Below are 23,622 nucleotides of genomic sequence, written 5' to 3'. Positions count from 1 at the left end.
TGGCTTCTACTCTTTTTTTTTTTCTACTCATTGTAACCTTTTTTATTTTTTTTAAAGCCCTCCCTATTGATTAGAGTCCTTGGGTGGTGCACATGGTTAATGTGCTAGGCTACTAATTGAAAGGTTGGAGGTTCAGGTCCACCCAGAGGCAAAGGCTTGGTTGTTAGCAATCTACTTTGAAAGATCACAGCCTTGAAAAACCCAATGGAGCACAGTTGTCTTCTGACACGTGGGGTCACCATGAGTCAGGGTCAACTCTTTGGCAACTGTTTTTTTTTAATCTGCTGGGAACGTCTTACTTGTACTGAATGTTTTGCTTCTGTGCATCTTTCGTTCAGTATCTCTCATCTATATGTTTGAGAATAAAGTTGAAAATGGCCGATATTCATTCATACTGAGTGCCTCTAATATTTTAAGCTCTTAGTTAATAACAGCCCACACGAGGCTACCACTTTCCCACTTTTCCCTCTCTGACACCAGCCACCCACGTGGCCTTTTCTCCCTCTCTAACCCTCTCCACCCGGAGGTAGGTCTTTACAAATGACTGCCTCCCTAGCCCTGTTCTGCCCCCCAGCCCCCCAAGCCTGGGATCTTCACAAGTTAGGACTCTGTCCTTCTAGTCAACTGCCACATAGACAGATGCCAGGCCCTACTGGCTCTCACTGCCCCCAGCGGTTCAAGAATTGGCTAGAATGACTCACAGAACTCACAGAAAGAGGTATACATAATGTAAGTTTTTAAATATAACCCCTGAAAGATACTCAAGAAGCGCTACACAGGTAAGGTCTAAGGGGCATTTCCAACAAGGAGCTTCATGTCCCCAGAGACTGCAGGCCCTCCCATGTGGGTCATTAATCTGGAAGGTCCAAGGTCCCCATCCTTCATAATAGTGGGGCCTCAGTGTACATGCATGACTGGTGCCTAAATGCATAGCCAATGATTGAGTCACTGAATATGCAAGACTGATACCTGAGCCTCCTTCTCCAGGTGTGGTCGTTGGGCTTCTACCTCATTGTACGCATTTAAGTGTTGCCTGGCTGTTTTAGAACAAAGACACTGTGAAATGCTATCCATTCCTGCGCCATCGCCATGGTGGGTTGCAGATTGGTGGTGATCCATCAGTTGGGTTTTTCATGGGCTGATTTTCGGAAGTAGATTGACAGGCCATTCTGCCCACTTACAAAGGATAAATATACCTGTACTTAGTAAGTACAGTCCTTAATAAGTATGCCTGTATGCCAGTAAACAGCCTCCTGAGCATAATTTTATCTCCGATTTTTCTTTCACACCTCAGCACATGAAGCTGTAATATCTCAAGGCCCTTGTGGGTGATTGGGTTTTAAAGAGCATCGCTTGCCTTTTTACTGACTCTGTGATTGTTCTTGTTCATGTTTATTGTTTCTGCTTCCTCCCTGTGCCTCCGTTTACCCACAGTCACACTTACCACAGCCTCCCCCACCCGAAGCCCCAGCAGCTCTCTGCTTGGCCTCGCGCTGGCTGGATTGCCAGCAGAACCTGGGTCATTTGGGATCTGTGCCGGGACGTAGGAGACTCCACTGCGTTCCTGCCAAGACAGGGGTGTTTGGGCACAGAGGGTATTGCTTAGCTACACAAGTGCAGGTGCCCACAAGAGTGGGTAAAAGAGACCAAAAGTGTGGCCGGGATTCGGCGCTGCCTGTGGTGGCCTTGGGATCGTCTCCTCCCTGTACAGTGCGTCTGGCGATAGCGCCTGCTTAGGAGAGCTGCCGCGTGGATTCCATAAGTGAGGCATTTTACTCTAGGCAGTTATTAACATTTGGATTATGTATTTAGGGCGGAGAATAACACTGAACGTTTTTACAGTTCTCTTCCTCCTCACAAGTTTTACTGCATATTTAATCTTAATCACCAGAAAATCTTTCAAAGACTCTATTCAGACCTTATCTCATTTGGGCTTAACTTTAAAGTCAGATACCTGTGACGGATTGCCGCAGCTAGCATGGTTTCTTCTTCTTTTTTGATTTCCTTTATTCTCTGGCATTGTTACAGGATGAACTTTTTTGGGGGTCAATTTTTTTCATTAGTAGACTTTATTTTTTTAGAACCTTTTTAGATATACAGAAAAACTAAGCAGATGGTGTAGAGTTCCCACATACCACCTCCCCGGCACAGTTTCCCTTGTTAGTTTAATACATCTTCCATTAGTGTGGTGCATCTAATATAATTCCCCCTTGCTGTCGAGTCACTTCTGACTCATAGTGACCCTATAGGACAGAACAGTACTGCCCCATAGAGTTTCCAAGGCTGCAATCTTTATGGGAGCAGACTGCCACATCTGTCTCCCGAGGAGCAGCTGGTGGGTTCGAACCACCAACCTTTTGGTTAGCTGAGTGCTTAACCACTGTGCCACTAGAGCTTCTTTATGATATAATCAATAAACCAATATTGATATTCACATTAATTGAAGTTCATCGTTTACATTGAGATTCACTCTTTAGATAAACACTTAACACTCCTGTGTTACCCAGATCTGTGGACTTTTGTAAATGCATAGCAAAATGTCATATGTTTATAATGTGACAAACATTTTTTTTTAAGTAGTATTTTATAGAAATGAGGTAGTTTCTGATTGCCTGGCCAAAGAATGAAGCGTTGAAAATGAAGTTGCACACAGGATAAAATATGAATGATATTTTTTAATATACCAGTTGCTGTCAAGTTGATTCCAGTTCATGGCGATACTATGTGTGTCAGAGTAAAACTTTGCTTCGTAGGGTTTTTAGTGGCTGATTTTTCTGAAGTAGGTTGCCAGGCCCTTCTCCCGAGGCACCTCTGGGTGGATTGAATCTCCAGCCTTTTGGTTAGTAGCTGAGCATGTTAACCATTTGCGTTACCCAGCAACTCCTTTTTTTTTTTTTTAATAGTGAATGAAAGTATACCAAAAAAAAATCCATTGCCACTGAGTTGATTTCAACTCATAATGCCCCTAGAAGACAGAGTAGAACTGCCCCGTAGGGTTTCCAAGGAGTGCCTGATGAACTCAAACTGCCGACCTTTTGGTTTGCAGCCAAGCTTCTTAACCACTACACCACCAGGCTCCAAATGAAGGTATGGGGAGGGCAAAATTATAAGGAGAACTAGGGAGTTAGTACTTATTAAAATGATCTAGATTATCAGCCCCTCTGATTCCTCAGTACATTTGGTCATTCTTATAGTCATTTGCCATGGCTCCATGTCCTCTGCATACTTACTGGAAAAGTGGCCACTTGGCATTCAGTAGCCTTCAGTACTTCTGCCTATTTCTCTCTGATGGCCATTTGTGTTCCTTGTTGGCTGTGACCATCTCCAGTAACTGGAACAACCATTGCCAGCATCTTCTTTGACTTTTGAGAATATCACGTAGAGAAGAGCTTATGAAAAAAAAAAAAAACAGCTTTACCTTTTCAGGGAATTTTAGTAAAGAAAGCATTAAAGCTACCATTCTTCTCCCTAAACAAAACAACCCCATTAAACCCCTCAGTGGTCACTTGAATCCTGCTTACCAAGTTGTCATGGTAACTATTCAGCAGAGCTCTGTAAAGACCAGGATGCATAGCCACAAATGAAGCTGAGCTCCAGTGAAGAGTATTGTTCTCTCGGTAGATTCTCCAGGGTCACAAGGACGGCTTGATTTTGTTCAAGGGCATTAATTTTTTAAATAGGCGATCTTTTAAAATTCTAGAGGCTTCTGGCTTTGAAATCTATTTGCGTATTTCTTGGTGCAGTTGGGGTGGTTAATCTCTTCCTACAGGCAGAGGTATCTTCAGCGATAGCCTCACCAGACTGGGCTTCCTTTAAGTAGAATCAGGAATGAATTAATAAGCCAGCACAGTGCAGCGCAAGACACCACATAAAAGGCTGGGAACACCAGCCAGCCAAAGAAAGCCCGTTTTTGTGTCTTTCGGCTTAGATGATCATAGCCCAGACTGCTAATGATGCAGCCGTTTGCAGTGAACAGAAACTGAAGGCGGGGGGCGGGGGGCGGGGGGAGCAGGGAACGTACCCAAAGGTAGGGATTTTTCTTTTATTTGCTCTGCTTGAAAGTTTTGTGCAACTTGCAGCGAAGGCAATAGTGTAAAATTCTGCAGAGAGCAAGCACAGGAGAACAGATCCTGCCATTTCGTTGAGAGTCAGAAGTGTCACCTACATTTTTAAGCAGATGGGTAAGTGCCAATTTTGATTACACGTACGAGTTACAACTGCTGATCCTTTGTAAAAATTAAAGACAATCCATTTATGAGATAAGGCATTCAATATAGTTTTGCTACGGAACTCCCCTTCAAAAGGAAAATAATCGTTTTTGATATGAGGTTCAAGGGACAAATGGTTTTAGCGGTAGTTTCTTTTGTTTGAATTTTGCTATTTCAAAGAATTTCTCTTTAAATAAAAGCTTATATACTAGTCTTGCAGCTTTTACTCGCCGTGCTTTATATGAACCTTTAAAGAAGTCCACACAGGGATAACCATCTCCTTTTAAATTGCGTTCAAACCAGCCTGTACCGAAGTATGGCAGTGTGAGAAGTTAGGAACGGTCATCTGTTGAATATTAGACGTTTGTTTCACACAAGAGTACACATGTCGGAATTTAGCAATCCACCCGGAAAAACCTGATCAGGCACATTTGGCGGTGATTTTCTTATTCCCCAAAATAGATGTCCCCAAAGAAAGAGCATAATAGAGAATGACTAAAATGTTAATTTCTCCCCCCCACCGGAGGTAGCAAGGGGATTGTCTATTCAGTTGTTAAATATGCCCCCCAAAGGGAGTTGATGTTTTAAATGCGAAGGTGTTTTTTCATATTGAGTTACATTGAAAAGCAGTGAATGACAGTGTGGCAGACTGACTTAGCTAGTTCTGCTTTCACTGAAATAAGATGTATTACTTAAATAAGATTTATTTATTAAGTGAAAACTGTGTTGAAATGTTTCACTTTTACCAACAGTTTTTTAAATCTTAAGAGTTATTAACCTGTCACAGAATTGTTACCGTCACAAGGGAAAGGTGGTGTATAGGCCATCAGCGGGAAAATACACGTCACTACCTCTCAGTTCCCTTAAGGAGACCAAGTGGTGCAGTGATTAAGCGCTGAGCTGCTAGCTGGAAGGTCCATGGTTGGAATCCTCCCAGCAGCCCTGCGGGAGAAAAGACCTGACGATCTGCTCCTGTAAAGATTACAGCCTTGGAAACTCTTTGGGGCAGTTATGCTCTGTCCTGTAGGGTCGCTAGGAGTTGGAATGGACTCAGGGCACACAGCTTTGAACTTCTGGGTTTTCTTCATTCTTGTTCCTGCATAGTTTAGCCCCAGTTGCAGAATCCTATTGCTGATTGCAAGAGCCCTCCAGCTGTTACACAGACTAAGTACAGAAATATTGCACCCTCCTGGTGAATAGCAGGGCGTGCTGAAGGACATATACTGGAGAAATAGGCAATTAGAGAGATGACCCCAGTCGGCCCTGCTTGCTTCCCACCTGGCAGATGCTAACTGCTGAAACAGGGTCGCTGTCTCTGGCTGTGCCCACCTGTGTTGGGCAGCCACAGCCCTCTGGGCTATAGCCCTCGGCTGGACATTTTTACTTTGGCTCATCCTGCTGAACCTCTTAAGGAGCCATCATCCAATCAGAATAGCTGTCCCGCTCTAACATATGAGCCGATCCTAGGCCAGGCCACACATCATATTGCAGACCACGGGCTTTGTTTTGTTTTAAATAATATTTCATTGTGTTTTTGCTGAAAGTTGGCACAGCAAATTAGGTTTCCGTTTGACAATTTCCACACAAATGGATCACTGACATTATTTACATTTTCACATTGTATCAGCATTCTCTTTGTGTCCTGGTCATTCATTTCCAGTACTCTGCTTTCCCTCCCCCTTATCTTCTCATCTTGGTTTTGGATTGAACGTTAACCTTTTGGACTCCTACAGATTTTTTTTAGCAGAGCACCAATCCAGCGGGTAAAGCCTTTATTTTGTGTGTGGCTCTGCTTTTCTGCTAAAAGGCGACCTCAGGGGATCGTTTCAGTTCCAGGTCTAAAGAGTGCAGACCATGATTTTCATGGCGCTGCGGTCACGGTTCCATGGGCAGTCCCCTCAGCCTGTGATTCCGACTAGCGACATTGCTCCGAAACCCACCGCTGCTCCCCCAGCTGCTGTACAAAGATCCAGTTCCACAATCCCCAACACTTCCCAGTTGCAGTTCCCTCGGTGGCTCCGGAGCTCAGGGGCTAGGTGTGAGACGGGAGTTTGAATTATTGCAGCCTTTCTAAAAGACAGCCTCATCCTGTCCTCTTGATAGAACATTTTCTTGTCTCCACTGTATCTTACTCCATCCGTTTATCTCTTGAACTGTCAAGAGTTCTTTATCCCCAGATTTCATCTCCTTGCATGCTCTCTTTTAGGTGTACTTACATAAAGACATACTGGAAATACAAAGTAAAGGGTTGGGGACGTAGAGACTTCCCTGCCCTCCCCCTCCTTGAACAGTCTTCTTTTCACTGCTAAACATTTCTAGAAAGAGCACATGACCCTTTTCCTGTTTCTCAAGCTGTGCCACCCCGCTCCTGAACTGCTCCAGGTGCAGCTCATTTTCTCTGCCCTGCCCTCCTAATCGCCACCTCCCCAGTCATGTGACGCCACCCCTCCTTCTTGGCAAGCTCCTGCCGACCTCTCCAACCGAGCTCCCTTCCCCCAGCCATGCTTTTGACTGGTTTCTGCAGATGGAAGCATGACCATGCATCCTGCCCTCACCTGCCCTGCTCTTCAGGAGACGCTCATCTCTCTCCTTCCCCACTCAGCCTAGGTGAGTGCCTCTCCCCTCTGTATTTCCAGGGGAAACTCCTCTAAGCTTTGGCCTTGGGTTTCTAGTTCTCGGCGAGTCTGCTTCACCTGCCCTGCACTGTTTTCTTTTTTCTTTTAATATTTTATTGTGGTTTGGGTGAAAGTGTACAGAGAAAATGAGTTTCCCATTCTAACCTGGATACGTGTTGTTTCGTGACATTAGTTGCAGTTCCCTAAGTGTGACCGCACTGGACCGACCTCGCCCCTAGGCTCCCCGTTTCCATTCACTCATCCTTCCTGCCCCTTCCTGCCTTTAGAACTTTGTTTGTGAGCAAATGCTGCCCTTTTGATTTCATGTGGTTGATTGTTCTGAGGAGCACATTCCTCACAGGCGTTATCATTCACTTTGTAGGCTTGTCTGTTGTTTGGCTGAAAGGTAATCTCCAGAAGTGGGTTCGGTTGCAGATTCGAAGAGTATCTAAGGACTGTAGTCTCAGGCATTCCACCAGCCTCTATCGGGCCAGTAAATCTGGTCTTTTTTATGAATTTTGTTTACATTTTTCTCCCACTCTGTCCATGACCATCTATTGTGATCCATATCAGAGGGTTGGTAGTGGTAGCTGGGCACCATCTAGTTCTTCTGGTCTCAGGCTAGTGGAGGCTGTGGTTTGTGTGGTCCACTAGTCCTTTGGACTAATTCTTTACTTGTGTCTTTGATTTTCTTCACTCTTCTTTGCTCAGGATCGGAAGAGACCAACAGTTGTATCTTAGATGGCTGCTCACAAGCTTTTAAGACCCCTGTGTCTACTCACTGAAGTAGGATGTAGATCATTGTCTTTATGGGTTATGTTATACCAGTTGACCTAGATGTCCCCTGAGACTATGGTCCTAAACCTTCAAGCCCAGTGACTTAGTCCCTCAAAGTGTTTGCTTACGGCTCAGGAGTTTTCATAAGTTTGCCACTTGTGGGTTCTAATACATATATGTGGATATCTTCCAGCACATGCAAACGTGTATGTAGAAATAGCCTCTGCCAAGCCTGTATATGCTCATGGGTATACTCCTGTATGCCTTCCCACACCTCTTCAGCTTACACGTCTATCTGTGTATCTCTTCTAAATTATTGTCTGTTACTACTGTCACTGCAGGATTGTGTATGTAATAGTATTTACTGTTGTTGACTTTTACTCTTGTGCTCTTCCCAGTGTCTTCCTTTGCCTTGGTCATGTTGTGCTGACATCCCCCTTATTATGTATTGCCTCTCCCTTCACCCAAGTTAATAAATGTCTACTACCTAGTTTGTGATTTTCCCTTCCACCCCCTCCCATCACTGGTAACCATCAAAGAATGTTTCTTTCTGTGTAAACGTTTTCTTGACTTTTTATAATAGTAGTTTCATGCAATATCTGCCCTTTTGCAATGGACTTATTTCGCTCAGCATAATGTCCTCCAGGTTCATCCATGTTGTGAGATGTTTTGTGGATTCATTGTTATTCTTTAATGTTGCATAGTATTCCATTGTATGTATGTACCATAGTTTGTTCATTTATTCATCCATCAATAGGCACTTAGGTTGTTTCCATCTTTTTTTGCTGTTGTGAATAATGCTGTGATGAACATGGGTGTGCACATATCTATTCATGTCATGGCTCTTATTTCACTAGGACATATATCTAGTAGTGAGATTGCTGGATCATATGGTACCTCTATTTCTAACTTTTTAAGGAGCGCCATACTGTTTTCCACAGTGGTTGTACCCTTTTACAGTCCCACCAGAAATGTACGAGAGTTCCAATCTCCCCACACCCTTGCCAGCATTTGTTGTTATCTGCTTTTTTGATCATGCCCATTATTGCCAGGATGAGATGATATCTCATTGTTGTTTTGATTTTCATCTCCCTAATGGCTGATGATTGAAACCATCTCTTCGTGTATTTGTTGGGTGCCTGAATGTCTTCTTTGGTGAAGTGTCAGTTCCTGTCCTTTGCCCATTTTTTAATTGTGGTAGTTTGTCTTTTTATTGTTGAATTGCTGAAATATTCCATAAATTTTAGAGAATTGTCCCTTATCAGATATGTCATTGCCAAAACAATTTTTCTAGCCTGTGGATTCTCTTTTTACTCTTTTGGTGAAGTCTTTTGATGCACCTAAGTGTTTAATTTTTAGAAGATCCCAGTTGTGCATTTTTAGTTATGTTTGATAGTCTATTTATGCCATGAATTAGGGCCCCTAGGTTTGCCTTATTTATTCTTTCGTGATCTTTATAGTTTTCGGTTTTATATTTAGGTCTTTGGTCCATCTTGAGTTAATTTTTGTATATGGCATGAGGTATGGATCCTGTTTGATTTTTCTGCACATGGATATCCAGTTTTGCCAGTACCATTTGTTGAAGATCAGCTGTCCATAGGTGGGTGGGTTTACTCCTGGGTTCTCAATTCTGTGTCATTTTCTGTCATTGTACCAGTACCAGCCTGTTTTGACTACTGTATCTGTATAGTAGGCTCTGAGATTGAGAAGTGTAAGGCTGCCTGTTTTGTTCTTTTTCTTCAGTAGTGCCTTATATGGGGTCTCTTTCTTTTCCATATAAAGTTGGTGATTAGTTTTTCCATTTCTTTAAAGAATGTTGATGGAATCTGTATCAGGATTGCATTATATCTATAGATTGCTTTGGGTAGTATTGACATTTTCACAATACTAAGTCTTCCTATCCATGAGCATGGTATGTTCTTCCACTGATGTAGGCCTTTTTTGGTTTCTTGCAGTAGTGTTTTGTAGTTTTCTTTGTATAAATCTTTAACATCCCTGGTTAGGTTTATTCCTAAGCATTTTATATTTTGGGGAGCTATTATAAAGAGCTCAGGTGCTAACCAAAAGGTTGACAGTTTGAATCCACCAGCCACTTGCTGGAAACCCTATGATGCAATTCTACTCTGTCCTATAGGGTTGCAATGAGTCGCAATTGACTCAACGGCAACGGATTTGGTTTGGTTTGGTATTATAAATGGTATTGTTTTCCTGATTTCCTTTTTGGAGTTCTCTTTGTTAGAGTAAAGGAATTCAACTGAGTTTTGTATGTTGAATCTTGTACCTTGCCACTTTGCTGAATCCTTCTATTAGTTTCAGTAGCTTTCTTGTAGAATCTCTGGAATTTTCTATGTGTAGGATCATATTATCAGCAAATGGGGATAATTTTATTTCTTCTTTTGCAATTTGAATGCCTTTTATTTCCCTTTCTTACCTTATTGCTCTGGCTGAGATTTCTAGTACAGTATTGAATAAGAGTGATGATAAAGGATATCCTGTCTGGTTCCCATTCTCAAAGGAAATGCTTTCAGTCTCCACCGAGAATAAAGTTAGCTGTTCGTTTTGCATATATGCCCTTAATTATGTTAAGGAATTTTTCTTCTACTCCTATTTTGCTGAGAGTTTTTATTCAGGAATAAGGGTTGGGTTTTATCACATGCGTTCTCTACATCAATTGATACGATTATGTGTTTTCTTCCTTTGTTATATTTATGTGGTGGATTACATTGATTGATTTTTTTAAAGTTGAACCTTCCTTACATAAACCAAAAAAAAAAAACAAAGCCACTGCCATCGAGTCAGTGTCAACTCATAGCAACCCTATATACTTGGTATTAATTCCACTTTGTCACGATGTATTATTTTTTTGATATGGTGTTGGATTCTGTTGGCTAGGATTTTGATGAGAATTTTTGCATCTAAGGTTTTTGGGTAAGTTCATGAGAAATATTGGTCTATAATTTTCTTTCTTAGTGGTGTCTGCCAGGCTTTGGTATCGGGGTTATGTATGCTTGCTTCATAGAATGAATTTGGGAGTACTCCATCCTTTTCTATGTTATGGAATAGTTTGAGTAGAGCTGGTATCAGCTCTCCTCTGAATGTTTGGTAGGATTCTCCAGTGAAGTTGTCTGGATAAGGACTCCTTTTTTGTTGGGAGTTTTTTTCTTTTTTCTTTTTTAACAGCTTCTTCAAATTCTTCTTCTTCAAATTGTTACAAATCTGTTCAAATTTTCTATCTCAGTTTGTGTTAGCTTAGATAGGTAGTTTGTTTCTAGAAATTTGTCCATTTCTTCTAGGTTTTCAAATTTGTTGGAGTACAGTTCAACACACCCGCTGCCACACGTCGATTCCAACTCATAGCGACCCTATAGGACAGGGTAGAACTGCCCGGTAGAGTTTCCAAGGAGCGCCTGGCGAATTTGAACTACCAACCTCTTGGGTAGCAGCCGTAGCACTTAACCACTACACCACCAGGGTTTCTCCATAGTATTCTATTATTATCCTTTGCATTACAGTTGGTTCGGTTGTAACATCATACATCTCATTTCTTATTTGTGTTATTTGCATCTTCTCTTTTTTTTCCTTTGTCAGTTTGGCCAGTGGTTTGTCAATTTGATTAATCCTTTCAGAGAACCAACTTCTAGTCTTGTTGGTTCTATGTATCATTTTTCTGTTTTATTTATTTCTGCTCTAATCTTTATTATTTCCTTTCTTCTGGTGACTGTGGGCTTTTTTGCTGCTCTTTTTCTGTTTCTGCCCTTTTTCTATTTGTCGTAGCATTAAGGTGTTAGTTTTGGCTCTTTCTTATTTTTTGATGTGTGTGTTTATTGCTATAAATTGACCTCTGACCACTGCTTTTGCTGTGTCCCAAAGGTTTTAGCATGCTGTGTTTTCATTCTTCTTTGATTCTAGGAATTTTTTTTTATTTCATTTGTTATTTCTTCTATTACTCAGTGGTTTTTAAACAGGGTGTTATTCAGTTTCCATGTATTTGGTTTTTTCCTTGTTCTTCTGTTACTGATTTCTAATTTTATAACATTGTGATCTGAGGAGATGCTTTGTACTATTTCAATGATTTTGAATTTATAGAGGCTGGCTTTGTGGTGTAACATATGGTCTATTCCAGACAATGAGCAATTGTGCTAGAAAATAATGCGTACCGTGCTGTTGTTGGGTGGAGTGTTGTGTTTATGTCTATGTGATCAAGTTGGTTGATCGCGTAGGTTAGATCTTTTATATCTTTGCTGAGTTTCTTTTTAGTTGTACCATCTTTCATCAAAAGTGGTATGTTAAAATCTACTATTATTGTGACGTTGTCTATTTCTCTTTTCAATTCTGTTAAAGTTTGTTTAATGTGTTTTGAAGCTTTTTCATTGAGAGTGTGGGTATTTATTATGGCTGTGTCCTCTTGTTGGATTGTCCCTTTAATCATTATGTGTCGCCCCTCCTTGTCTTTTGCACTAATTTTTACCTTAAACTCTATTTTATCAGAGATTAATATTGTCATTCCTGGACTTTTTTTGGTTACCATTTGCCTGATTTTTTTCCATCCTTTGATTTTTAGCTTATTTTTCTCTTTGCGTCTAAGGTATGTCATTCTGCCACTCTCTGTCCCTTGACTGGTGCATTTAATCCATTTGCATACAGTGTAGTTATCTATAGGTGTGAATTTATGGCTGTGAGTCTGTTGTACTTTTTTTTGTGTGTGTGGTACTGATGATTTCTATGTTCCGTATAATTTTCTGTGCTGAATTCTTTTTGTTTATGGATTTTGTCATCATGTCCTTTGTTGCTGTTGATTTTGTGTATACTGAATCTTTATGATTTTTTTTCTTTTTTATTTTGGTCATAAGGTTTATTAATTTTCTTTGTGGTTACCCTGAAATTTACCTTTATCTTCCTAAGTTTAAAACAGTCTGTTCTATCTTGATATTGCTTTGACCTCCTCTCCATATGGAAGCTCTGTAACTAATTTATTTCCTCTTTTTGAGTTGTCATCGTTTGCAGATACGCATCTGTTTCCTTATTTTCAGTCCTGTAGTTTTATTTTTGAAAATTCTTTATCTGGCTTGGTTTTCTGGTGATGTTGTCATATGTCTTAACCTCAGATTGTTGTCTGACATCATTTGTTCTCTGTCCAAAGGACTCCCTTTAGTACTTCTTGTAAGGTTGGTCTGGTTTTTATGAATTCCCTTAATTTCTGTTTATCTGGAAAGTTGTTTTTTTTTTTGCCATTGTATTTGAGGGACAATTTTGCTTGGTATAAAATTCTTCGTTGGCTTTTTTTTTTTTATTTAATTTCTTTCAGGGTTTGTATACGCCATCCGATTGCCTTCTTGCCTGCATGGTTTCTGCTGAGAAATCAGAGCTTAGTCTAATTGATTTACCTTTCTAGGTAATACTTTTTCCTGAGCTGCTCTCAAGGATTCTTTCTTTGTTTTGGTTTTGGAAAATTTGATTGTAATATGTCTTTGTGATTTTCTTTTGTGATCTATTCTATTTGAGGTTCAGTGAACTTCTTGGTTCAGTATCTTTTTGTCTTTCCTGATATTAGGGAAGTTTTCTGCCAGCAAATCTTCAAAAATTTTCTCTGTGAGCTTTTTTTTTTTTCTCTCTCTCTTCCTGTTCTAGAATTCCTATCACGTGTAAATTATTCCTCTTGATAGTGTCCCACATAACTCTAAGGATTTCTTCATTCTTTTTTCAAGGTTGTTCCTCTAACAGATTGGTATCAAGGGATCAGTCTTGTATTTTACTGATTCTGTCTTTTGTTGCTTCAATTCTACACTCCTTTGTCCTTCCAATGAATTATCTGTTTGTGAAATTTTAGTGTTAATCTCCTGGATTTCTAGTTTCTGTTTTTGTATGATTTGTAATTGTCTATTTTGCCATATTGTTCTTGTATTGTTTTCCTAAATTCTTTTAGAGTTTTGTCTGTGTTTTCTTTAATTTTGTCTGTTTTTCTTGATCTCTTGGAGGACCCTATATATGTCTTTTTAATTCCTTATCAGGTGGTTCCATTACCATTTCTTCATCAGGGAGGTTTCCTGGTTCTTTATTTTGGTCACTTGCTAGAGCCATCTTGTCCTGCTTCTTTAGGTGTTTGATACTGTCTGTTTCTGAGGCATTATGGTATTATTATATTTATTTTATTTGTTGTATGTTTGCTGTGTCTTGATTTTTTGTTAGGTTTTGTTTTGATATATCCAGGCAGGTGGGACAGGCGTGCTACTCTGGTTACTAGTCTGGCTACACTAGAGCACGCACCACCTGTCTCCAGGTGGGTGGGGTAGTGACTGGATGTATGAGCATGGGTCTCTATTGGCTGGTTTTGCAGGACAGATGCAGGCATGTTGGACAAGTGTTGGCTGCCATCTGTCTTCGGTGGTCCAGTGGTGCAGGAGCTGACAGTGGTACTTGCTGAGTGGGTGGGGTGACAGGTGTGGCTGGCTAGTGGGGATGCATTTGCCACCTCTCGCTGGATGAGGGGTGAGTGGCGGGTGGGTGCATGCACAGTCAAGGAGCCACTGCCCCTTGACAGGCTGGGGAAGACGGAAAGGAGTAGCGGGCAGCTGCAATTGCGCTGCCTCCCTGGGTGGGGAAGGGGGAAGGAACTTGCCTGGGTTGATGGAAAGGAGGGGCAGGGCAAGCAGTCTGTGTCATGCCTGGGCAGCCTGCCACTGCTCAACAAGGTCATCGGGCGGGAGAGGGGCGGCGAGTGGAAGTCAGGATGGGGAGGAGGGTGGCAGTTGGGGCTAGGTGGGGAAAAAGACGGTCAGGACTTCAGGAATGGGGGGTTTGTGCCACTAATCACCAGAAGAGTTGGTGGAGGAGGGAGGGAGGGAACACGCTCCTCTGGTCACTGGTCAAGGGTGCCTGGGCTCTTCACGTTGGCTGCAGCCAGCAGTTGGGACCTTATTTTGCTACAGATATATCTACACAATTGCTCTGTGTCCTGTTGGGAAATCCATGACATTGCTTTCCGTGCTTCTCACCTGTGATTGCTGCTGTATGTCTCAAAATGGCCACACTGTGCGGGGTTGGCTGGCAGGACCCCTCTGCACCATCTCTTCTCATTCACCATTTTCAGTCAATTTCCTCTTCCAATCAGTGTTTGGTCTAGTTATTTATCCTTTCATTTGATGCTCAGCATTCCAGGACTGTCCTCTGTATCTGTTTCTTGGGTCTTTGCTGTAGAGGGACAGCGTGGTGTGTCTGACTAAGCTGCCCTTTTGGCCGGAAGTCACTGCCCTGCACTGTAAATTGAAATGTCCCCATAACTGAATTTTCACATCCTTCCCTTTCCAAAGCAGCCAACTCAAAAATGGATGATTCTTGCTTAACCATTTTCTTATTTATCAGATTAACACAGGGTTTCTCAGCCATGGCACTATTGACATTTTAGGCTGGCTAATTCTCTGTTTTGGGGGTTGTCCTATGCATTGTAGGATATTAAGCAGCATTCCTGACCTCTACCCACTAGATAGTAGCACCTTCCCCCAAAGTTCTGACACCAGAAGTGTCTCAGATATTTCCAAATGTCCTCTGTCCTCATAAACCTGTTACTATCGGGTCAATTCTTATGTATCAGCGATGCTATAGGATAGAGTGGAACTGCCCCATAGAGTTTCCAAGGAGTGACTGGTGGATTCAAATTGCTGACCTTTTGGTCAGCAGCCAAGCTTTTAACCACTGCACTACCACGCCTCCAAGTGTCTCGGGCTGGGGGCGGGGGGGACAGAATTGCCCCTGGTTGAAAACTATTGGCTTAAGGTGTCAATGCTGATAATTTCTTGATTTTTATCCTTATTTTTCCTTTGCTCTTAATAAAAATGGTACATACCTTACAATTTAATTATTATTATAACAGTTGTGATTGCTCTGATTCTTATTTAAAAAAATTTTTTTTTTTTTAACATATGGTGTAAAAATAGAAAAATGCATATCATTTAACATTTGCCAAGTGTGTGGACTCATTAAGTTAAACATGTATTTTTTCTTTTCATTGTAAGTAGTCCGAGGAGATCGGAGATGTGGGGAAGGGGAAGACCCTTAACATCAGTGTGCCTCGCCCAGTTGTGTCACGGCTCAGTGCTGTCCCCTGTCTCAGGTGAATGGCTGTCCTAGTTCCATCCACTCTGGAAGCATAAAATAGCCCGTTAATGTGTGCCAGATGCTTAATTTGTCAGCATGTCACTTAAAAAGGAATACTCTTTCCCTTTGGAATTACACTGTGAGCTTCTCAAAGTTTGCCTTTACGAAATGAAAGAAAAGTGGCACTGTTAAAGGTAGTAGGCCATCTCTCCCCTACACTCCTCTCCAGGTTGAGGACAGGTGAAGTTTTCTGTGCAAACATATGCTTTAGATAACTATTTAATGAATCTTTTTTAAAAGCCTCTTTAGGTAAACAAGAAAGTGAAATGAGCATACATGTAATAAGTTTGGATGACAGATTCCAGCTTTTGAGCTGATAGGCAAAGAATGAGGGTTTGAAAATGAAATTTTTCATTGAGGCAGTGTTTAAATCTGATAGGATTATCGGCACTAAATATAAAGCATCTTTAAGGTGTTAACTGTGGTTCGCAGAATTGAAGAAGGAAAATTACCTTGGCTTCCTTTTTTTTTTGCTATTGACTCTGAAACATTGGCTTATTTAATTCATTCACTGCATTACCCCAATTGCAGTAAAGCTTGGGCTGTTCAATTTATATTGGACCAGAGGTATACAGAGTTGCAGCTCTTAGCTATTATTTATTGAGAGGTATCTTGCAAATTACAGAAATGACAACTTTGGAAGGGCCTGTAAGGAGGTGGACCAGCAGGTTGGATCTGGTTGTGATATCATTTTGATTTGGATTTCCAGGCTTCTGACACAGTATATTAGTACTCAAGGCCAGGTATGAAATCTGCCCCACAGCTGTTGAGTTGATTTGACACATAGTGACCCTATAGGACAGAGTAGAACTACCTCATAGGGTTTCCAAGGCTGTAACCTATACAGAAGTAGACTGCCACATCTTTCTCCCACCAGAGCAGCTGGTGGGTTCAAACTGCTGATCTTTTGGTTAGCAGCCAAGCGCTTAACCACTGTGTAACTGCGGCTCCTTATAAAAAGTGTAAGCAGGTACAAAAAGTTGCAGTTTGGTGTGTCTGTCCACAAGACCATCTCTTAGCCTGGCCATTGTTTGCAGCCCTCTTGCATCAACAGATGGGCCACTTTTGCTGTGGTGCTTCTGGTCACTGGGGCTGTGCCAAAGGCGGTTCCCGGTTTACCCAACCTGGGGCTCTGCCAACGTCTACATCGTTAAAGCCGTTCTTTCTCATGGTCAATTTTAAAAAATTAACAAGAATAGAATTGCCACTTGTTCTCCATTACTCACTTTGCCTGCTTGTAGCCCCTCCCCTCTCCTTGTTACGGCATGTCGATAGAAAGTATTTAAATGATTGAGAAGGTGGTTTGGGAATATCTGAAGGGCCTTTAGTAACTGGCCTGGGTGCACAGGTTTTTTTGTTCTTTGTTCTCGCTGGTTCAGTAAACATGTGTTCGCATACTTACAATACAGAGTGTGTTGTGTTAGGTGCTGGGGGAGATCATAAAGATGAATGAGACATGGGTGCCTGCCAGGGATGCAAAGTCTCCAGGGGGGAATGAATGAGCCATAGATGTGCGTACTTACAGACTCTTAAGTTGAGTATTAACTCTGTTGAGGGGTTGGGTGCAAAAATATGGAGAAGATTGAGGAGATGAACAAATCTAAGTCAAGGCTGAGTCTAAGTCAGATTCGTTTCCATTCATACACCAGTACCTAGCTCAGCTCCTAGTTCATGGTACCAAAGCATTGGTGGGAGCCAGACCCTGGAGGACTTTTCCCAGTGTTCCCCAATGTATAATGTGTCCAAGTATAATGGTCCCAGGATTTAAACTCTAGCTCTACATTCATCCCAACCAGTCTGTTGACTCCATAGCAGTCAGTTAACCTGGGCCTGTTTTTCTACATATTCTGGGGCTAATTGCATACAGTTTTCATAATTCTCAAAGCATGGGTTGACTTTGTTGCTGTGTGCCCAGCGGACAAGGCAGTCTGTTCTTTAAACCAGACGTGGCTAACAAGATGATCAAAGAGATGATGGGAAGTCAGTAAGCATTTCTGCATTGTTATGGGTTGGATTTTGTCCCTTCAAAAATATGTATCAGCATGACTGGGCCATGACTTTCAGTATTGTTATGGTTGTCCACCATTTTATGATCTGATGTGATTATCCCATGTTTTGTAAATCCTAACCTCTATGATTTAATGAGGCAGGATTAGAGGCAGTTATGTTAATAAGGCAGGTCTCAATCTACAGGATTAGGTCCTATCTTGAGTTAATCTCTTTTGCAGTATAAAAGAGAATCAAACAGAGAAGAGAGGGACTTTATACCACTGAGAAAGAAGTGCCGGAAGTGGAGCGCATACTTTGGACCTGAGATCCCTAGGCCGAAAACTCCTAGACCAGGAGGAGATTGATGGCAAGGACCTACCCCCACAGCCAACAGGGACAGAAAGCTTTTCCCTGGAGCTGGCACCAGAACCTCCTAAATTGTGAGAGAACAAAGTTCTGTTTGTTAAAGCCACCCACTTGTTGTATTTCTGTTACAGCAGCACTAGGTAACTAAGACCTTCATTAAAATGATTGTGAAGGTGTATTAGGAGTCCGTGAATTGGGGCGGACTGAGAAGAGGGTTTACTGGCAGATGCTATATTGCTTTGCACCGGCCTTTTGCCCTTGGTCTGTAATTTAATCTTCTGAGTCTCAGTTTTCTCATCAGTGCAGCAAGGGCAGAAATCATTCATTTTTAGAGCGAGTACAAGGATTAACTGGATAATAAGGATTAACGTCTGTAAACTAGTCCACTGGTGCGCAGTGGCTGCTAATGGTCATGTTGTTATTGTTAGCTACCGTCAATTGCTCCCCGGGCTCATGGTGACCCCATGCACCATGGAGCAAAATGCGGCCCCATCCAGCGCCTCCCCTGTGATTGGTTAAGGATCAGATTGTTGTGTTGTTGTGATCCGTGGGATTTTCACTGACTGATTTTCAGAAGTAGATGATCAGACTTTTCTTCCTAGTCCATCTGAGTCCAGAAGCGCCACTGAAACCTGTTCAGCATCATCGCAACACGCAAGTCACTGACGGGGTAGGCGGCCGTGCTGCTGTACCAGAAATACTACAAGTGGGTGGCTTTAGCAAACAGAAATTTATTTTCTTGTAGTTGGGGAGACTAGAAGTTTGAATTCAGGGTGCCAGCTCTAGGGGAAGGTTTTCTCTGTCTGTTGGCTGTGGGGATAGGTCCTGGTCTTTTTTCAGCTTCTACTTCTCAGTTCCTTGGTGATCTCCCTGTGGCCTGGCATCCATCTTCCCCCAACTCTGCTTGCTTCTCTAAGCCTAATCTGTTCTTTTACATCTCAGGGAGACTGACTTCAGACACACCCTACACTATAGTGCCTAATAATCACGACAAAGAAAACCCATTCCCAAATGGGGTTATAACCACATGTAGAGGGGTTAGGGTTGGTAACACGTATTTTGGAGGGACACAGTTTGATCCATAACAGGTGCTGGTCTCCTGCATGGAAGGTGAAAATTCTACCACTGAACCACCCTCACTGATGGTCTTGGTGGCTAATAGGTAGTAATGACCATCGTCATCATTACAGAAGGAGCTGACATGTACGTCTTGGCGGAGAACTCTGATGCTAATTGTGTGGCTATCCCAACAGAAGGAGATATTCTTTCCTGTCGTGACTTGTAACTTGAACTTGCTCACCATTTTCTGAACTCAGTGTCACGTCCTAAAATAGAATTTTTGCAGGATATACGTTCATTTTGAGGTAGATGCAAGGAAGGACAATTCTGTGGGAAAAGTCATTATCAGAACACTGAAAACTAGCCTTTAAAGCCAACGATGGGATGGGGGAATGGTTGTAAATGTTGAGTAAAGTAAACTGGGTCACTAAAGGAAGTGGAGGACCCTAGGTGTTGCAAATGGTTGGCACTCTACCAACCTAAACTACTAATCTGAAGGTTAGTGGTTCAAACCCACCCAGCAGTGCTGTGAAAGAAAGCCCTGGCAATCTCTTTCCATAAAGATTGCAGCCAAGAAAGCGCTGTGGGTCTCCATGAGTCATAACTGAATCAATGGCATCAGGAAAAGGAAGTAGATGAAATAATGCTATTCTGAGAACTGGTTCAAACAGTTTTATGGTTATACATATTGTCTTCTGTTTCCTGTGCCTTGCTTGGATATGGGATCATGTGCTCTTTTGTTATTATTATTATTATATAAGAATATTTTACCTAGTCAGTGAGATAGTCTTCAACTTCAAACTCTTTTTTTGTGCTAATTCTTCAGCACCTATGTCTTGGGCAAAAGTGCCAGGTTGCAGATGAAGCCAGCACGGCGCATCCCGCGTGGGAGGGGGGCAGAGTGCATCCAGATTGGAGCAGTTGGCATCACACAGCCAGGGAGCCTGGACTCTGGGCTGCGTTCCCAGCACCCACCACACTGAGCCCAGCCAAGCTTGAATAGAGTCCTGTGAAGGACTGGAGGATGGGAATAACCTGGCCCTTGAGTGTTGCCGGACCTCCTGTTTCCTAGCAACTCCTAACTGCTCAGTGGAATATTCTGTGGTGTTTCTAATTTATACTGAACAGATACTGGCTGTGATCTAAGGCTGGCTAATTTCCCACTATGACTTGCAGACAGCCGCTTTAATACATGAATAAGCAAGAGAAAGGACTCCTAGGAAGTTGAGCTCACCAACACCTCCTTCCCACCAGGCCTCCGTTTTCTTTCTGGAAAGTAGAAATTACCAAGGACTTGCCAGCAAGTTACCATTTATGTCAGGGCAGGGTACAGTGAAGAGTTTTCAAGTAAAATCCTTTGTTTGATACCCCAGTTTATGTTCATGACTCTTTCTGTATCAGCTGCGTCCATCGTCGAAGAAGTTAAGTCTTGCCTTAGTTTAAACAAATGCAGAACGGTCACTGCATCTGAGCCCCTTGCTGTATGTATGAGAGCCCTTCCAGCTTTCGGCTAACATCAATCTGATTAAATCGTGTTCTTTCCGATGTTTGACATCTGCTTAACAATTTGGTACCTGGCTCAAATATTTCCGAGTTGCTGTTTTTACACTTTTTATGACAATTCAGACCCCACATTCCTGATGTGGTTGTTCCTACTTATTTATTGCTCAGAACCATCGTCTCCCTCTGTGTCCTGACTTTGTGGGGAGGTGGGGGCAAAAATTAAACCAAAGTATGTAGGCTAAGTCCATATCCAGAGGATAGGAAGTTTTCTGTGTGCAAAAATCAGAGACTTCTAAACAAGGCATCACAGAGATATAGTCTCCTGATTATCATATAGCCAAAAACCAGTTGCCATTGACTTGATTCCAACTCATGGCAACCCCATGTGTGTCAGAGTAGAACTGTGTTCCATACAGTTTTCAGTGGCTGATTTTTTGGGAACTGGATTGCCAGGCCTTTTTTTTTTTTTCTTTTCTGGGTGGACTTCAACCTCCAACCTTTTGGTTAGCAGCAAAGTGCACTAACAGTTTGCACCACGGAGGGACTCCAATTATTATATATACACTGATGTATGCTACCATGGTGGTTTATTTTCAGCAGCTATTAATGCAGCATTATGAAAATGTTAGGAGTCCTTGGTTGGCATAAATGGCTACGCATTTAACTGCTAACTGTGAAAGGCTGTTGGTTCAAGAAAGACCTGGCAATTAACTTCCAAAAAGTCTTGAAAACCCTGTGGAGTACAGTTCTACTCTACTCATATTGGGATCACCATGAATCAGGAGAATTGACTCAGTGGCAACTGGTTTTTTTTGGGTTTTTTTTTTTTTAATTGTGCTTTAAATGAAACTTTACAGCTCAAGTTAGTTTCTCATACAAAAATTTATATACACATTGTTATGTGACCCCAGTCAGTCTCTCTATAATGTGACAGCACACTCCTGTTTTCCACCCTGTATATCCCGTGTCCGTTCAACCAGGTCCTGTCCCTTTCTGCCTTCTCATCTCACCTCCGGACAGGAGCTGCCCATTTAGTCTCATTTATCTACTCGAACTAAGAAGCACACTCTTGACGAGTATCATTTTATGTCTTATAGCCCAGTCTATTCTTTGTCTGAAGAGTTGGCTTTGGGAACGGTTGTAGTTCTGGGTTAACAGAGAATCCGGGGGCCATGTCTTCCAAGGTTCCTCCAGTCGCAGTCAGACCATTAAGTCTGATCTTTTTGCTAGAATCTGAGTTATGCACCCCACTTTTCTCCTGCTACATCAGAGACTCTGTTGTGTTCCCTGTCAGGGCAGTCATTGGTGGTAGCTGGGCACCATCTAGTTCTTCTGGTTTCAGGCTAATGGAGTCTCTCTGATATACATGGCCCATTCTGTCTCTTGGGCTCATATTTTCCTTGTGTCTTTGGTGTTCTTCATTCTCCTTTGCTTCAAGTGGATTGGGACCAATTGATGCATCTTATGGCCACTCACTAGCTTTTAAGACCCTAGACGCCACTCACCAAAGTAGGATGCAGAACATTTTCTAAATAAACTTTGTCATGCCAATTGCCGTAGATTTCCCCTGAAACCATGGTGCCCAGACCCTTGCCCCTGCTATTCTGTCCTTCGAAGTGTTTGGTTGTATTTAGGAAATTTCTTAGCTTTTGGTTAACTCTGGCCAAGCATTAAGCATCTCAGTGTGACAAATTTTCCTGGCTTTGGCCCTGGTGGTACAGTGGTTAAGAGCTTGGCAGCTAACCAAAAGGTCAGCAGTTCAAATCCACCAGGTGCTCTTTGGAAACCCTATAGGGCAGTTCTACTCTGTCTCATAGGATCACTATGAGTTGGAATCGATGACAGCAATGGGTCTGATTTCCTGGGTTTTGGCCTTCAAAGAATTGATTCCCTCTTTCTTTATGGCTCCTGGTACAGGTGCCTTCTCCTCCCCTGCTTTTCCTTTTCAAGCTCAGCATCCTTATTCCCTGGACAAAGCCTCGTGGTCGTGTAAGTGACAGAGTAAGCACACAATGATTTCAGCATTTCAGTGACTCACTTGGGCCTATTTGCCACCATCTACAAAGAAACAGCTGCCCTCCTAATTTGTATTTCTCAGCATGATTTTTCAGAACAAGTCTGAATAAAGGAGACAGTGACCTGTTCGATATGGCGGACAAAGAGGTAAGAAATAGAATGGTGATGAATAGAGAGAGCTTGAGGTTTAGTTTAGCAAGATAAAAAGGCTTAATTAGGTTCATTAGACAAAAGGGCAACAGATCATACCCAAGAGGATGCTCTGCAGAGATTTCCATATGAAATTTATGCTAAGAATTAGACCTTCTGTTGGCTTTTTGTGTTATAACAAATGTTTTGTGTTTTGTGTGTGTGTGTTTTTCTCTCTCTGAAACTCTTTCAACATATTTTAATTGACTCACAAAATACTGCTTCATTAATTTAAAATTTATATGACCTCTTCGTTATTTAGCATTTGCCCTCTAACCCTGTCTCTTATCCTTCCATCATTTCACTGTCTTGTTCTGATGAACTGGCTGCTTTTCATTGCACAGACCACTCAGTCCCTCGGTTTCTCTTGGTCTCCCAGTGAGCCCCCTTTGCAATTTCATTATTTCTTTGACACAGTTGGATTTATTGGTGAGCCTTTAAATTTTGTTTAATCGTTGTTGTTAGGTGCTGAAGAGTCAGTTCTGACTCCACGCACAACAGCACGAAACGTTGCTCAGTCCTGCGCCGTCCTCACAACTGTTGCTGTGTTTGAGTCCATTGTTGCAGCCACTGTGTCAATCCATCTCATTGAGGGTCTTCCTGTTTTTCACTGACCCTGTACTTTACCAAGCTTGATGCCCTTCTCTAGGGACTGATCCCTCCTGATAATATGTGCAAAGTACAAGAGCGAAGTCTCATTATCCTCGCTTCTAAGGAACTTTTTGGCTGTACCTCTTCCAAGACAGATT

General features: G+C 42.1%; 1 protein-coding gene across 3 annotated transcripts in view; it reads left to right on the top strand.

Moving 5' to 3' along the window:
• MYO10 (myosin X) overlaps window positions 1-23,622 on the top strand; it is a 281,060-nt gene that overhangs the window by 189,794 nt on the left and 67,644 nt on the right. The window lies entirely within an intron of this gene.

Source organism: Elephas maximus, chromosome 2 (genome assembly GCF_024166365.1).
Source record: "Elephas maximus indicus isolate mEleMax1 chromosome 2, mEleMax1 primary haplotype, whole genome shotgun sequence".
Lineage (NCBI taxonomy): Eukaryota > Metazoa > Chordata > Mammalia > Proboscidea > Elephantidae > Elephas > Elephas maximus.
The sequence above is the reverse complement of the archived record's forward strand: the minus strand, read 5'-3'. Positions and strand labels throughout refer to the sequence as shown.